Below are 13,054 nucleotides of genomic sequence, written 5' to 3' on the forward strand. Positions count from 1 at the left end.
TATTTTTGTCATTCCCTGTGTACGGTCTGTCGTCTGCTGCCAGCGATGTTGTACTGCTCTCCCGTGCATGTGCACGGGTATCGCTCGTGTGCTGTATATATTTACACACTAGATCCTCTCTCTCTCTCTCTCTCTCTCGCTCTCTCGCTCTCTCTCGCTCTCTCTCGCGCTCTCGCGCTCTCGCGCTCTCGCGCTCTCGCGCTCTCTCTCGCTCTCTCGCTCTCTCTCGCTCTCTCTCGCTCTCTCTCGCTCTCTCTCGCTCTCTCTCGCTCTCTCTCGCTCTCTCTCGCTCTCTCTCGCTCTCTCTCGCTCTCTCTCGCTCTCTCTCGCTCTCTCTCGCTCTCTCTCGCTCTCTCTCGCTCTCTCTCGCTCTCTCTCTCGCTCTCTCGCTCTCTCTCGCTCTCTCTCGCTCTCTCTCGCTCTCTCTCGCTCTCTCTCGCTCTCTCTCGCTCTCTCGCTCTCTCTCGCTCTCTCTCGCTCTCTCTCGCTCTCTCTCGCTCTCTCTCGCTCTCTCGCTCTCTCTCTCGCTCGCTCTCTCTCGCTCGCTCTCTCTCGCTCTCTCTCGCTCTCTCTCGCTCTCTCTCGCTCTCTCTCGCTCTCTCTCGCTCTCTCTCGCTCTCTCTCGCTCTCTCTCTCTTTCCCTGTCTCCCTCCCGTCTTCCTGTCTTCCTCCCGTCTCCCTGTCTTCCTCCCGTCTCCCTGTCTTCCTCCCGTCTCCCTGTCTTCCTCCCGTCTCCCTGTCTTCCTCCCGTCTCCCTGTCTTCCTCCCGTCTCCCTGTCTCCCTCTCACTCTCTCTGTCTCTGTCTTTCTTTTCTTTGTTCTTTAATCACAGGCCCATCGCCAGGGCTCAGTATTAAGGGGGACATATGAACTGGACAGGGGGAGGGGGGGGGCACAATTATAATATTTCATATTTTTGACAACCCGGTATGCTATTGTATTCATGCAGCATTGACACATCTATACTGAGGTTGCGGTCGCATACTAACCAAATTGATCTCATCGAGATTAAATATGTTCTGATGTTTGTGGCCTAAAATTATTTGAATGCAGGAGAGCCGCAACAAACTGGCACATTAACAATGCAGATATTCAATGATTACACAATTGGCACCAACTCAGGTGAACTTGTACAAGGTGTTGTGAAGAATTGGCATTGAAAATTAATATACCAGAGATACAATGACTAAACGGGGGAGGTTGGCACCGGAATCAGTGAACTTTCAAATAAGATACAGTTGGCAATGACCTGCGATCATCACGTTAAACTATCAACAGCAAATACGACCAGCCTGAAGATACCACAAGGTCCGCATTTATAGCAGTCAATTACACAGAAGTAAGGTTATACACAAAGCACTAGATATGGGATATGCGAAGCACCAAACACAACATTTAACTTAAACATCAGAAGTACAAAGCAGCCGACCACGACGGGTGCTGACCACAACCACACTGCAACCTTTTTCCTTTTCTAAGCCATTTTTATATATCCATGTCTTTTTCTACTGCTGCGAGCTCGCACTCTCCGTGACTCGGCCCTCGTGACTCGTGTCACTAATGTCTCGACTCGCTAGATTTGATGGTTGACGGTTTTATCTATAAAATGATGCATGTACCAAAAACAGGTTTTATCGGCATAATTTCAAATGCAAGCACGATTGCAAACACACGTTTTTAATTTTTATTGCAAAATTACTTTTGTAAGATGGAGGGTTGTGAAGGTCACACAGTGCACTGCATCTTTAATTATGTAAATTTGTTTCAATTACTTTTTCATATTATCATATTATGACTATATTACATTTATACCTAACATACAACCAATCAGGGAACCTGCTTAATAGGGCCTCCATATCGAAGACGCTGATTGTCTATTCTTCAAAACTAAATGATCCACGACATCGACATTCGACACGAGGTCTTGGCTGCTGGCGTTGGTGTTTGCGTAATTATCTTTTATCTTGTGGTCTTGGACTGTATTGTCTTGCCAATTGCATTTGGAGATGCGCTGGCAAGCGCACACTTATCTCTTGACTGTTATTCAAAGAAGGATATTATTAAAGAACAGTTTATCCAAGAAGGCCTTTTTATTCACCACGTTGAACATCTGGAATAAGGGTTTTAGTTCACACAAGTGAACTCTTAAACAGCAAGGAGTTCACAGTGGGCGCTCATCCAAAACACTAAGTTGTTCACAGGGTGCAACAGGGCATAAATGGGTGGCGTACAAGTGAGGGGGGGACACCAGATGCGCCATGAGGGGGGGCATTGCACCAAAATGCCCCCCCCCTAGCGACGAGCCTGCTTATTCATGGTCACATCTTTTTGGAGTTACAAACTCCAAACTCGGGGAACAAACACAACTTTGTGTGGGGAGTAACATAGGCGATGTGTCCGTGGTCTCACGCTTTTTTTCAAGATGGATCAATTACCATTTTATTTCTTGTTTGTTTTGACTTCTCTTTCAGCCCACACAGAACACTAAGTTTGTGCTGAAATTATAGCTTGTACATTCTTGCTCATGTCTTTTGGCAAGGCATTTTGTCCACATTCCTTTTCCACCTCGGAAAATAAATGGGAACCTGAGAGGTGTCAAAGCCTTCGGGCAGAATAACATTGACCTCGCCCACCTGAGCAACCAAGGAATGCTTCCCAGGAGCCAGAGTTGGTGCACAACTTTGTGCAGGCCTGAAATGTACCACGTGATCCGTGCTCAGTGACCAGGGTACACAGTGTAAAGTTGAGTGTCTGTTTCTGTATTTAAGAGTAGAAACCCCAAATCTCTGCCTTTTAAAGACCTTTTTGCAGATTTTGGCTTTGAAATAATTTGTTCCTGTGCATTTTCACACTCATTTTCATAATTAAGACAGAGTGTGTGTGACACCGCTTCCTTGGGTGACAAATTTGAGTGCTTGCTGCATTTTCACAAAGGAGTGAAGCAACCAATTATAGGGGGTGATTGAGGGGTTATTCCACTCCTACAGCCGAACCTCTTGCACGTTATGTCTTCAGATAAGACTTTCCAGTACATTCACAAACTTATATCACACATGTTTACGATTGATGGCGTAGCTGTGGTCAAACGCTCAAACCTGTGGGGGGGGGGAGTGTGGGTAGGTGGGGAGCAAACCTGTCCAGGCAGCAAAGTGAATGAGCAGGGGGTCCGCTGTTGGAGGGGTGATTCCCCTCTCCTCCCCATACCAGTGACTTTTTATAAGCATGTTTTTCAAATGCCGTTTAGTACATTTCAATACACATTAAAAACCAGTGAACCCAAACAAAATGATGCAACTAGAAATCTTCCTCCCCAGGCTTATCGTTGGTGATCCCTGCAACTTACCCATGGCTTGCAATCCAATAAAGGCCATTATTTTTTTTTCCGCAGCACCATATGACCATGATATTCAACAGGACAGAGGGTACATAAAGAAAATGTATCCCCATCAAAAATCTCTCCATAAAACTCAACATCATGAAAATCGGAGGAAAATTATACATGTTAGGATCAAAAAAGTGGACCTTGACCGTTATGTATATTTTTAAGGTCATGACCCAATTATAGACAGCTTCTTTCACTAAAACTCGACCAAGATGCATCCGATCAGACCGAAATTGCCCCCGAGAGTTTTGACAGCCTTACTTAATAACGGCAGTCTGAAAAAAGAAAACACATTTTTTAATTTTGATTTTTTTATATATTTTTTTTGTAATCACTCAATTTTACAATGCGGAATCTCAAAGATCATTTGGCCTTCCAAGATGTTCTTGGATCACAGTGACCTGCACTGAAGTTGTGCATCAGACATTTTATTGGTGTCTTTGACTTACTTTTTTCGGATTGTGACCTTATTAACAAAAGCATAATAAATAATTTTCCTCTGATTTTCATGATGTTGAGTTTTATGGATATGTTGGAGATGGGGAGATATTTTCTTCATTTACACTCTTATCCTTTAATGCTGAAGGGCAAGGTGTCCAAAAATATGGCTGTCGGTTCATCACAGGCCAATGGTAAGTTGCGGCCGATTGCCAAGGGTGAGTCCCCACTGTCGGGGAGAGGCTTACTCTTTGTGATCGCTTTGTGATCACAAACATAGTTGTGATTGTTTTATTCCAGTTCCCATTGGCCATCTTCCCCATACATGTTATTCATTAGTTTTTGTCCATTTTATCATTTTTAATTTATATTGTCAGTCTGGAGGTGTTTCCCCAGGTCAGGTCAGGTATGGGAGCATGCGCCGGAGCAGCGCGTCGCTGTGTCCACTTTCTGCCGGAACTACAGGTGTTTCCAACAGCCCATCCCCCAGGTAGTTGCCTGGCCCATCCCCATCTCCTTGAGATGCTGATCAACCTGCTGCAACCACGAGGCACGTGGTCGGCCCATTGGCCTCCTCCACTCACGAGGCTCCCTTGCTGAGAAAATCTGCTGAGCAGGATCAGCATCAGCAAACTGAGCCACGTGTCCTTGCAGCCGCAGCTGACACTCACGGACTATGCAAACAACAAATCTCAGAGCAGCATCCAAGATGTAATTGAAAGCCTGGATCTTAGTTTTGACCTCGGAAACCCGTAATCCCAGCGGCTCCGACTCCTCATTCAGCACCTCAAGGGCCCCCAAAAGGGTATCATCTGCGAAATCAAGGTCAGAGATCCTGTCATTCCCAAACGATGCAGTGCAGCTTGATCTCTCTGACATCCTCCCCAGAATCAGGTCCACACAAGTGCTGAAAAGTGTGGGGGCCAGTACACACCCCTGACAAACTCCAGTAACAACTGGAAATAGTCAGAGATGGTATCATCACATCTCACAGCACTCTCAGCCCCAGAGTACAGTTCAGACATGAGATTGATCTGTTTTGGTGGCACCCCACAAAGACCAAGAATCCTCCAGAGGGCATCCCAATTCAGTAAATCAAATGCTTTGCAGAGATCAACATGTGCTACAAGCAGCCCCTGCCGAAACTCTCTTCTCTTGCAACTCTTACCTCAGGAAGAAAATATAACGAGCAATACTTGAAATACCCATTCCTGCCAGCACGTATCCAAAGTTTGATAAAGATTGGTCCAGCCATTTTGTTTAGGCTCACCTGGAACAAAAAATTTTTTGGATGAGGTATTAGCATCGTGCGGTGTGTCCGTCAGTCAGTCAGTATGTAAGCAATCATATCTTCTTCTCCGAAACTAAACACACATTTTAGATGAAACTTGACCACAACCTTCATCACCTGTGATGCAACAAAGTGTGTTCACAGCATTAAAAAATAATATCAAGATCGAAGGGGCTGGAAGGGGAGGTTGGTTAAAGTGGGTCCAGGTTTGACCCCCAAATTAGGTATTTGATATCTTCTCTGAAACTGATTGTTAGATCAGGCCAGATCAGATCTGTGACTTGTTACAGGTACCATGGAAACCTGTACTAACCTGTTTCATTGTCGGGTTGTCGGCGACTAAACAGTCTCCCCCACCAGGTTTCCAAGTGAGGAGGATGTATGGATATGGACACCCAGCAGGACAAAAACAAAACCTGTCAAAGGGCGGAGGAGCTCCATGTGAGCCAACATCCATCCATATTTGGTGCCCAAATGCATCTGCGGACGTCCTCTTGCAGTGGGGAACCTTTCCTTGGAGGATAGTGGCAGGATTTGTGCTCCAGCCACCATAAAACACTTCACATGCCAAAACACACTAAAAACACAAAGAAAACTTAAAACCCAAACTGTGGGAGTTCAACCTGTGCTGCTGATCTTCACAGGGCAACTCACCGGATGACTGGATTGGGGAAACCCGTCGGGACCCCCACTCTTTGATGATTGGAGGAAAAACATGGGGTAACCTTCCCGGTAGTGTGTTGCGGATTGGTGTGTGGCAGATTGGTGCTGAGGTGTCATTCAGACGGCAGTCTGCACAGGTTAACCTGAGGTTGTCCCTTTGGGGAGGTACTTGGAAGTCATCCCTCAGAGAAGATGATCACCTGTCTCTGCTATCATGTGAGCTCCAGTGCTTAAACATCGGTATTGCAGCACTCTCTGATGTTCAGAGACCAGATAGTGGTGAGATCATGTTGGGTGGTTTCACCTACTACTGTTCTGCTCCATCTGATGCTGATTAGACCCAAGGAGTTGCTGTGGCTGTGTCCAATAAGTTCACTCCCATGTTAATTAAGGTAACACCCATCAACGAGCATATTAAGAGACTGAGGACTCCTCACTCCTTGGGTGTCATTTCCCGGGTCTCTGTTTATGCTCTGACTGAAGCGAGCGATCTTACCGTGAAGGAGGCATTCTTTGCCATGCTGGAGTCCATGGTTGATCAGTGCCCCAGATAAAATACTCTTCTTGTTTTGGGGGATGCACTGCTGGGTGCATCAGAACTGCAGGGTGCTCAGTTACTCAATATCTACCACAGGCTCGTTATGGCATCTCTGAAGTTGCAGCATAAATCCAGGAGAATTGTACCATCCCAGTCTGGGTTGGATGTTGACAAGCTCAAGAATAGGAGGGCAGCTGAGGAGTTTTTGAACACTCAAAGTGGAGATTTGGGAGGCTGGGTGCTGTGGGGAATCCTGAAGAGTTGTGGAGTGCCTTCAAGACCACCATCCTTGATGTTGCCAGCAGATTTCTTTGAATCCACTATCGGGTGAAGAGGAAATTTGTCTCCCAAGGCACAATAAATACTTTTAACAAGCGTCTCAGGGCCAGGCTTAATGGCAGAGCTCAGCTGTTCACGGAGTTAAGGTGTAAAACTGGAAGTGCGCTTCGTGTGGACAAGGAAGCCTATGTGCAAGGAATCTGTGAGGAGGTAGAGCATCACCTGTGGACGAGTAATTCTCATCCTGCTTACAGAGGAATTTGTGCATTGTGTTCCTCCAAACCCATCCCTCGGTATGCTGCTTTTAGAGCAGAGGTTGGTGGACTCTTGACAAAGGTATCCGATGTGAAGTCCTGCTGGGCCGGTTACTTTGAGTGGCTGCACCAGGCTGACCCACGGGCTGATGAGTTGGATGTCAGGAGTATAACTATCCCCATTACTGACTCTTCAATCAACTGTGAACCTCCTTCGTTTGTGGAAACACATGCTGTGGTGAACCAGTTGAAAGGCGTTAAGGCCCTTGGATCTGTGGCATCCATGCTGAACTTCTCAAGGCTGGTGGGAATGCTGTCCTGGTATCACTGCATGCAGTTCTCTGCTCTATTTGGAGCACAGGCATCATCCCATCTGAGTGCCCCTCTCTGGAAAGGGACTTGTTGTCCCTCTCTGGAAAGGGAGAGGGTGATCACCAAGACTGCAACAACTACCGAGGGGTGACGCTGCTCTCAGTGCTGGGCAAGGTCTTTGCTCGAATAATTATTGATAGGATTCACTACCATCTGCTCGATCACCAGTGTCCAGAGTAGAGAGGCTTCACTCCAAAGAGGTCAAAAAATGACTGTATCCTTGCTCTCCGGGTCCTCACCAAATGCAGTCGAGAGTTTTGGCAGGGGCTGCTTGCAGCCGATGTTAATCTCTGCAAAGCATTCAATTCAGTGAATCAGGATGCCCTCTGGAGGATTGTCGGTTTTTGCTGGGTACCACCAAAGTTGATTGGTCTGATTTCTGAACTGTACTCTGTCACTGAGAGTGCTTTGAGGTGTGGCGGTTCCATCTCTGACTTATTTTCACTTGTTCCTGGAGTCTGCAGGGGTGTGCACTCTCCCCCACACTTTTCATTGCTTGCATGGACTGGATTCTGTGGAGGAAGTCCAAGAGATAAAGCTGGGGTGCATCATTTGGAAATGTCAAGATCTCTGACCTTGATTTTGCAGATCATGCAGTCATCCTTGAAGAAATACTGGATGTCCTTGTAGGGGCCCGAGAGGCACTGAATGAGGAATCGGAGCCGCTGGGACTCCGGGTTTCCTGGGTCAAAACAATGATCCAGGTTTTCAATGACATATTGGATTCTGCCATCTTGTCTGTACCTGAAGGGTGAGGATGTTCAGATAATGGTAAGATTCACTTACTTGGCAGTGATATTCATGTCTCCACAAGTTGTGAGCTGGAGGTCAACAGACTTCTGGGTCAGGCCAAGGGTGTCTTGGATTCAATGGTATGTTGTGTGGCACTGTCGGTACCGATGCAGGATGAAAGTCTGAGTCTTCAAGTCCTTGATGCTTCCGATCTTGCTCTGCAGATGTGAGACTTGGACTCTGACAAAGGATCTGAGAGGAAGACTGAACTCCTTCAGCACTCTTTGGAGAATCCTTGGTCTCGCTGGTCAGACTTTATGGCCAATGAGCGGTTGCTGAGAGAGAATCAAATGAGATTTGTTACCTGTATAATCATTGAGCCTCAGCTGCAGCTGTATGGCCATGTGACTTGATTTCCTGGTGCTGATCCTGCTCACCAGATTCTCTCAGCGAGCGAGCTTTGTGAGTGTAGAAGGCCAACAGGACGACTGTGTGCCTCTTGATTGCAGCAGGTTGATTGACATCTCAAGGAGATGGGGATGGGCCAGGTATCTGCCTGGGGGATTCCCAAACAGGGATCCCTGGAGTAACGACATTAAGTGGACGCAGCGACGCACTTCTCCTGCGCATGCTCCCACACCAAACCTAACCTCTGAAACAAAACACACCATTTTAATGAAAGTCGACCACAACCTTCAACATCCATTATGAACTGAAGTTTATTCACTGTATTAAAAAAAAAAATTGGGGACAAACGGTGTGGAAGGATGGGTCTTGGACATCACCCCCCAAAAAAGAAAATAAATAAATATATATATGTATTTGCTATTTTCTCTGAAACTTCACACAATTCTGATGAAAATCGATCACAACCTTCTTCACCCATGCTGCGATAGGTAATCGTCCTATTTTAACCAGATTTTGGGAACTTCTGAGGACCAAGGCCTCCCGATACCTTGCAAATCTCATTCAAAAAATTGCTTGTTAAGTTGGTCAATTCAAAGGTCAAAGGTCATTACGATTCCAACATCGCTACTTTTCACTAATTCTCAGAGTATTCACACAATTTATATGTAAATTGTTTGGAATGATCACTGCATGCTGCTTTCACAAGTTTATTCATACTTTTTTTTTTTTTTTTTGTATACCTTGGTCGAGGCTCGTATGAGAGCTAACACACAACTCACAGCAAGGAGGCATGAGACAAGAGGGGCGGGAGTGGAAGGGACAAAACAGTGGGGAACAGACACATTAGGTGAACTGTGGAAGGGAGAGGGATGGGGATGGGACGGGGAACATGGCGAAGAGAAGATGGACATTTCAGGGACTTTCAGGAAGGAAAGCAGGAGAAATGAAGGAAGTGGGCTTGGGTGGATTATCGGGGGTAGAAAAGATCGAGGATTTGGATGGGGGAAGATAAGAGGTGGTGGTGAACAGCTGTTTTGAAAGCTGGAGGGAAGAATGGGAAAGAATAGAGTGAGGAAGTTTATTCCAAAGGCGGGAAAAAAGAGGAATGAAAGAGTGAAGATGAGCAGTGATTCGTGATTTTGGTAGTTTTACCAGAAGGGGGTTGTTGGCGGACCTTGAGTACCCTGTGGAAATGTGGTGGGGACAAATCGCAGAGAGAGCAGGGGGGGCAAGGCTGGAGAGGAGTCGGTAGAAGACAGAAAGACCACCGACCAACCTGCGGTGATTGAGTGAGAGGCCCAAAGACTCAGCTTCATTGCGGGAGATGCCGATGATCTTAAATGCCCTGGTTTCGACAGCGTGAAGCCGAGAAAGGTGGGAGGCAGGAGCACCAGCCCAGAGGGGAGAGCAGTACTCCATCAGGCTACAGACAAAAGCTTTGTAAGTGGTCAGGAGCTCAAGAGGGCCGAGGAAGGACTTAGCACGACGGAGGATTCCCAGTCGGCGACTGGCTTTTGAGGCGAGGTTGGAAATGTGACTTTCCCAGGAAAGGTCATGGCAGATAGTGAGACCTAGAAGCTTGAAAGAAAAGACTTCTTCCAGAGGATTGTTGAGAAAGTGGATGGGGGGTTTTGTAAACGGTCCTTTCGAAGAGACATAGTGAGAGTGTGAGATTTGTCTGGATTGAAAGACATGTTCCACGTGTTGGACCAGTTTGTGATTTTATCCAGATCTGCAGTGAGTGAAGAAGCTGCTGCTTGCCGGTCTGAGGGATGACAGATGGTACGGCAGAGGGTGGAGTCGTCGGCAAAGAGAAATAGAGGATTTTCCAGAGAGTCCGAGAGATCATTGATGAAAACCAGAAAAAGAACAGGGCCCAGAACGCTACCTTGAGAAACTCCAGCCTGCACAGGAAGAGGGGATGAAAGAACTCCATTTAGGGCCACACGTTGACTGCGACAGGAGAGGAAGTCTGTGAGCCATGAGTGGAGATGGCCTTGAATACCATGGGAAGAGAGTTTGGTGAGTAGGGCAGGGTGCCAGACTGTGTCAAAAGCACGTGATATGTCCAGGGATACGGCTCGGATTTCCTGTCTGGCATTGAGGACCTCCATCCATTGATGGGAGAGCAGAAGCAGCATATCCAGGGTAGAGTGACCTGGTCTGAAACCAAATTGATGATTGGAAATCAAGCCATTGGAGAAGAGGAAGGATTTCATATCTGAGGCGATGATGGATTCCATCACCTTGCTGATGATTGGGAGAAGGCTGATTGGTCTGTAGTTATAGGGATCTGTTTTTGCACCTTTTTTATGCAGGGCAGTGATGTTAGCAGATTTCCAAGCAGATGGCAGATGACCTTGGGCAAATGAGAGGGTGAATAGAACAGAGAGAGGGTGAGCAAGAGCAGAAGAGCAGGCTTTGAGGACACGTGGGCTGATGCCGTCTGGACCGGTTGCGGAATCTGACTCGAGGTTTGAAAGCAAGCTCTCCACCTTGTCAGGAGAAAAGGATACATAGTCCAGGGACAGTTGGGTGCGACTGGGTAAGGTGGGTAGAGATAGAGATGGGTTTAGGACACAAGATTTAGCTGCAAACACCGAGTTTAGACATTCAGCTTTATCGCGTGTGGAATCAGCAGTGCGGCCATTTGAGGTAAGGGAGGGGATGGAGGGGGAACATACACCAGAAACAGATTTGATTAAACGCCATCAGGATTTTGAGGAGGGAGAGAGGTTTGAGAGTTCAGACTTGAGATGAGAAAGATGTTGTTTTCTGGCTCTCCTAAGGGTAGATACACACTTGTTCCGAGCTTTGTGGAAAGAACTGAGATTGCCCTCAGTTGGGTTTGCTTTCCATGAGGCAAAGGCAAGTTGTTTCAGGACAACTGCCTCGCCACAAGCTTCAGTAAACCAAGGGCGGGAGGAAGGGTAAGACAACTGAACACGAGAGGGGATAAATCTGTGCATGAGGGAGAGCAAGTTTCTTTGAAAGAATTCCCAGGATGAGTTGATGTTTGAGAAAGTAGTGATAGGAGACCAGTCTGTAAGTTTGATGGATGCTCGGAGACCCTGCCAGTCGGCTTGAGTGAAATGCCAGACTCGACGGCGGTGAGGTGGTTCTCTGATAACAGCCAGAGAGATGTCCACTTTGACAAGGACGTGGTCAGAAGAACCAATTGGAGCGAAGGAAGAGCAGCAGATATTGTCAGGGAAATTTGTCAAAATCAGATCCAGAAGAGATGGAGTACCATTGGTTGAGATCCGGGTCGGGAAGTTGACCGATTGAGTCAGTCCCAATGAGTCGCAGAAAGCTTTTGCTGAGGTGCCATGGCAGGTGAGAGAGGTACCCACACCTAGCCAACTGGCGTGATGACAATTGAAGTCACCACATAAGAGGAAGAGAAAGTTTGGATGAGAAGATAGAAGATGGTCCATGTTTTCGGATAGTGAGGTGTAGATGGAGTCATCACTGTTCGGTGGACGGTACAGTACACATATAAACATGAGGTGGGAGTGGAGGGGAAGCCGAAGCCAGAGGTATTCCTGGGGGTGTGGGGGAGTGAGAGCAGTGCATGGAGAGTGAGGAATAGAGTCTTTGATGAAGAGAGCAACACCTCCACCAGGACGAGGCTCAGGTCTGTCATACCGTAAGAGGGAGTAGCCAGGGAGAGATACTTGGGAGTCAGACACGTCTTGGGAGAGGAAAGTTTCTGATAGGCAGATAATGTCTGGTTTGTCAGTGGCAACCTGTATGGAAAGATCTGAAAGGTTTGAGCGAAGGCCCCGGATATTTGAGGTCCACACTTTTAATGAAGAGGAAGGGGAGGAGGCTTTGGTTGCAGGAGTTGGAGGGGGAGGGGGAAGGTAGGACAAGGGACGAGGGGGGCAGGTAAGGAGGGTTGCTGAAGGAGTGTGGGGTATTGCAGAACAGCGAGGGGAGGGGGCCGAATGAGGAGGAGAAAAGGCTCTGTGGTGCTGGGGGAGAGGTGGGACAAGAGACAAGGAAGAATGCAGTTGAGGATTTGAGGAGGTGGAGTGAAGAGATGGAGGTGAGAGGGCAGTGGAGGAAGGAAAGTTGGAGGATGAGAGGGGGGGAAACTTTGAGAAGGAAGAGTGAGGGGGATGAAAGGTGGGAGAAAGGTGAGGGGGGGATTTTTGAGAGAGGTGAGAGGGAGGCTTGGAGGGAGAAGAGTGGGATGGTTGCTTTGAGAGTGAGAGTGAGGGGTGAGGGGGGTGAGTTGGCACTGATGTTGGAAAAAAAGAATGGTTGATGGAAAGCGAGCATCCATGGCAAACTGTGGTTTTTAAAAGTTTTAGGTCAGAGATGCGATTTAACACAATTCTTGATGGATGCAATGAAGGCGAATGGAGAGCATTCAGAGCATGGAGAGAAGAAGCGCTGTAATAGTTGGATTTTTTAGGCAAGGAATGAAGGAAAGGTCGAAATGAGATCAGTCTGTTAAAATAGCAGAAGAGTAGTGCATTGTGAAACAGTAAAGAGTACCACATGTGTGAGAGAGGAAGATGAAGCATTATAAGATCGTTTTTGTAGTTAAAAATAATATATGAGAGAGTTCAACAGATTAGGTCATGGAAGTGTAAAAAAAAAAAAAATCGAGGAAGACGAGGAGGAAGTCAAGAGGAAGAAGAAGAAGCAGAATCGGGAGAAGGTGAGCATGTTGTTGTTGTCTATCT

Source organism: Eptatretus burgeri, unplaced genomic scaffold (genome assembly GCF_056783735.1).
Source record: "Eptatretus burgeri isolate ZD-2024b unplaced genomic scaffold, Ebu_testis_v1 Ebu_testis_scaffold_150, whole genome shotgun sequence".
NCBI classification, from domain to species: domain Eukaryota; kingdom Metazoa; phylum Chordata; class Myxini; order Myxiniformes; family Myxinidae; genus Eptatretus; species Eptatretus burgeri.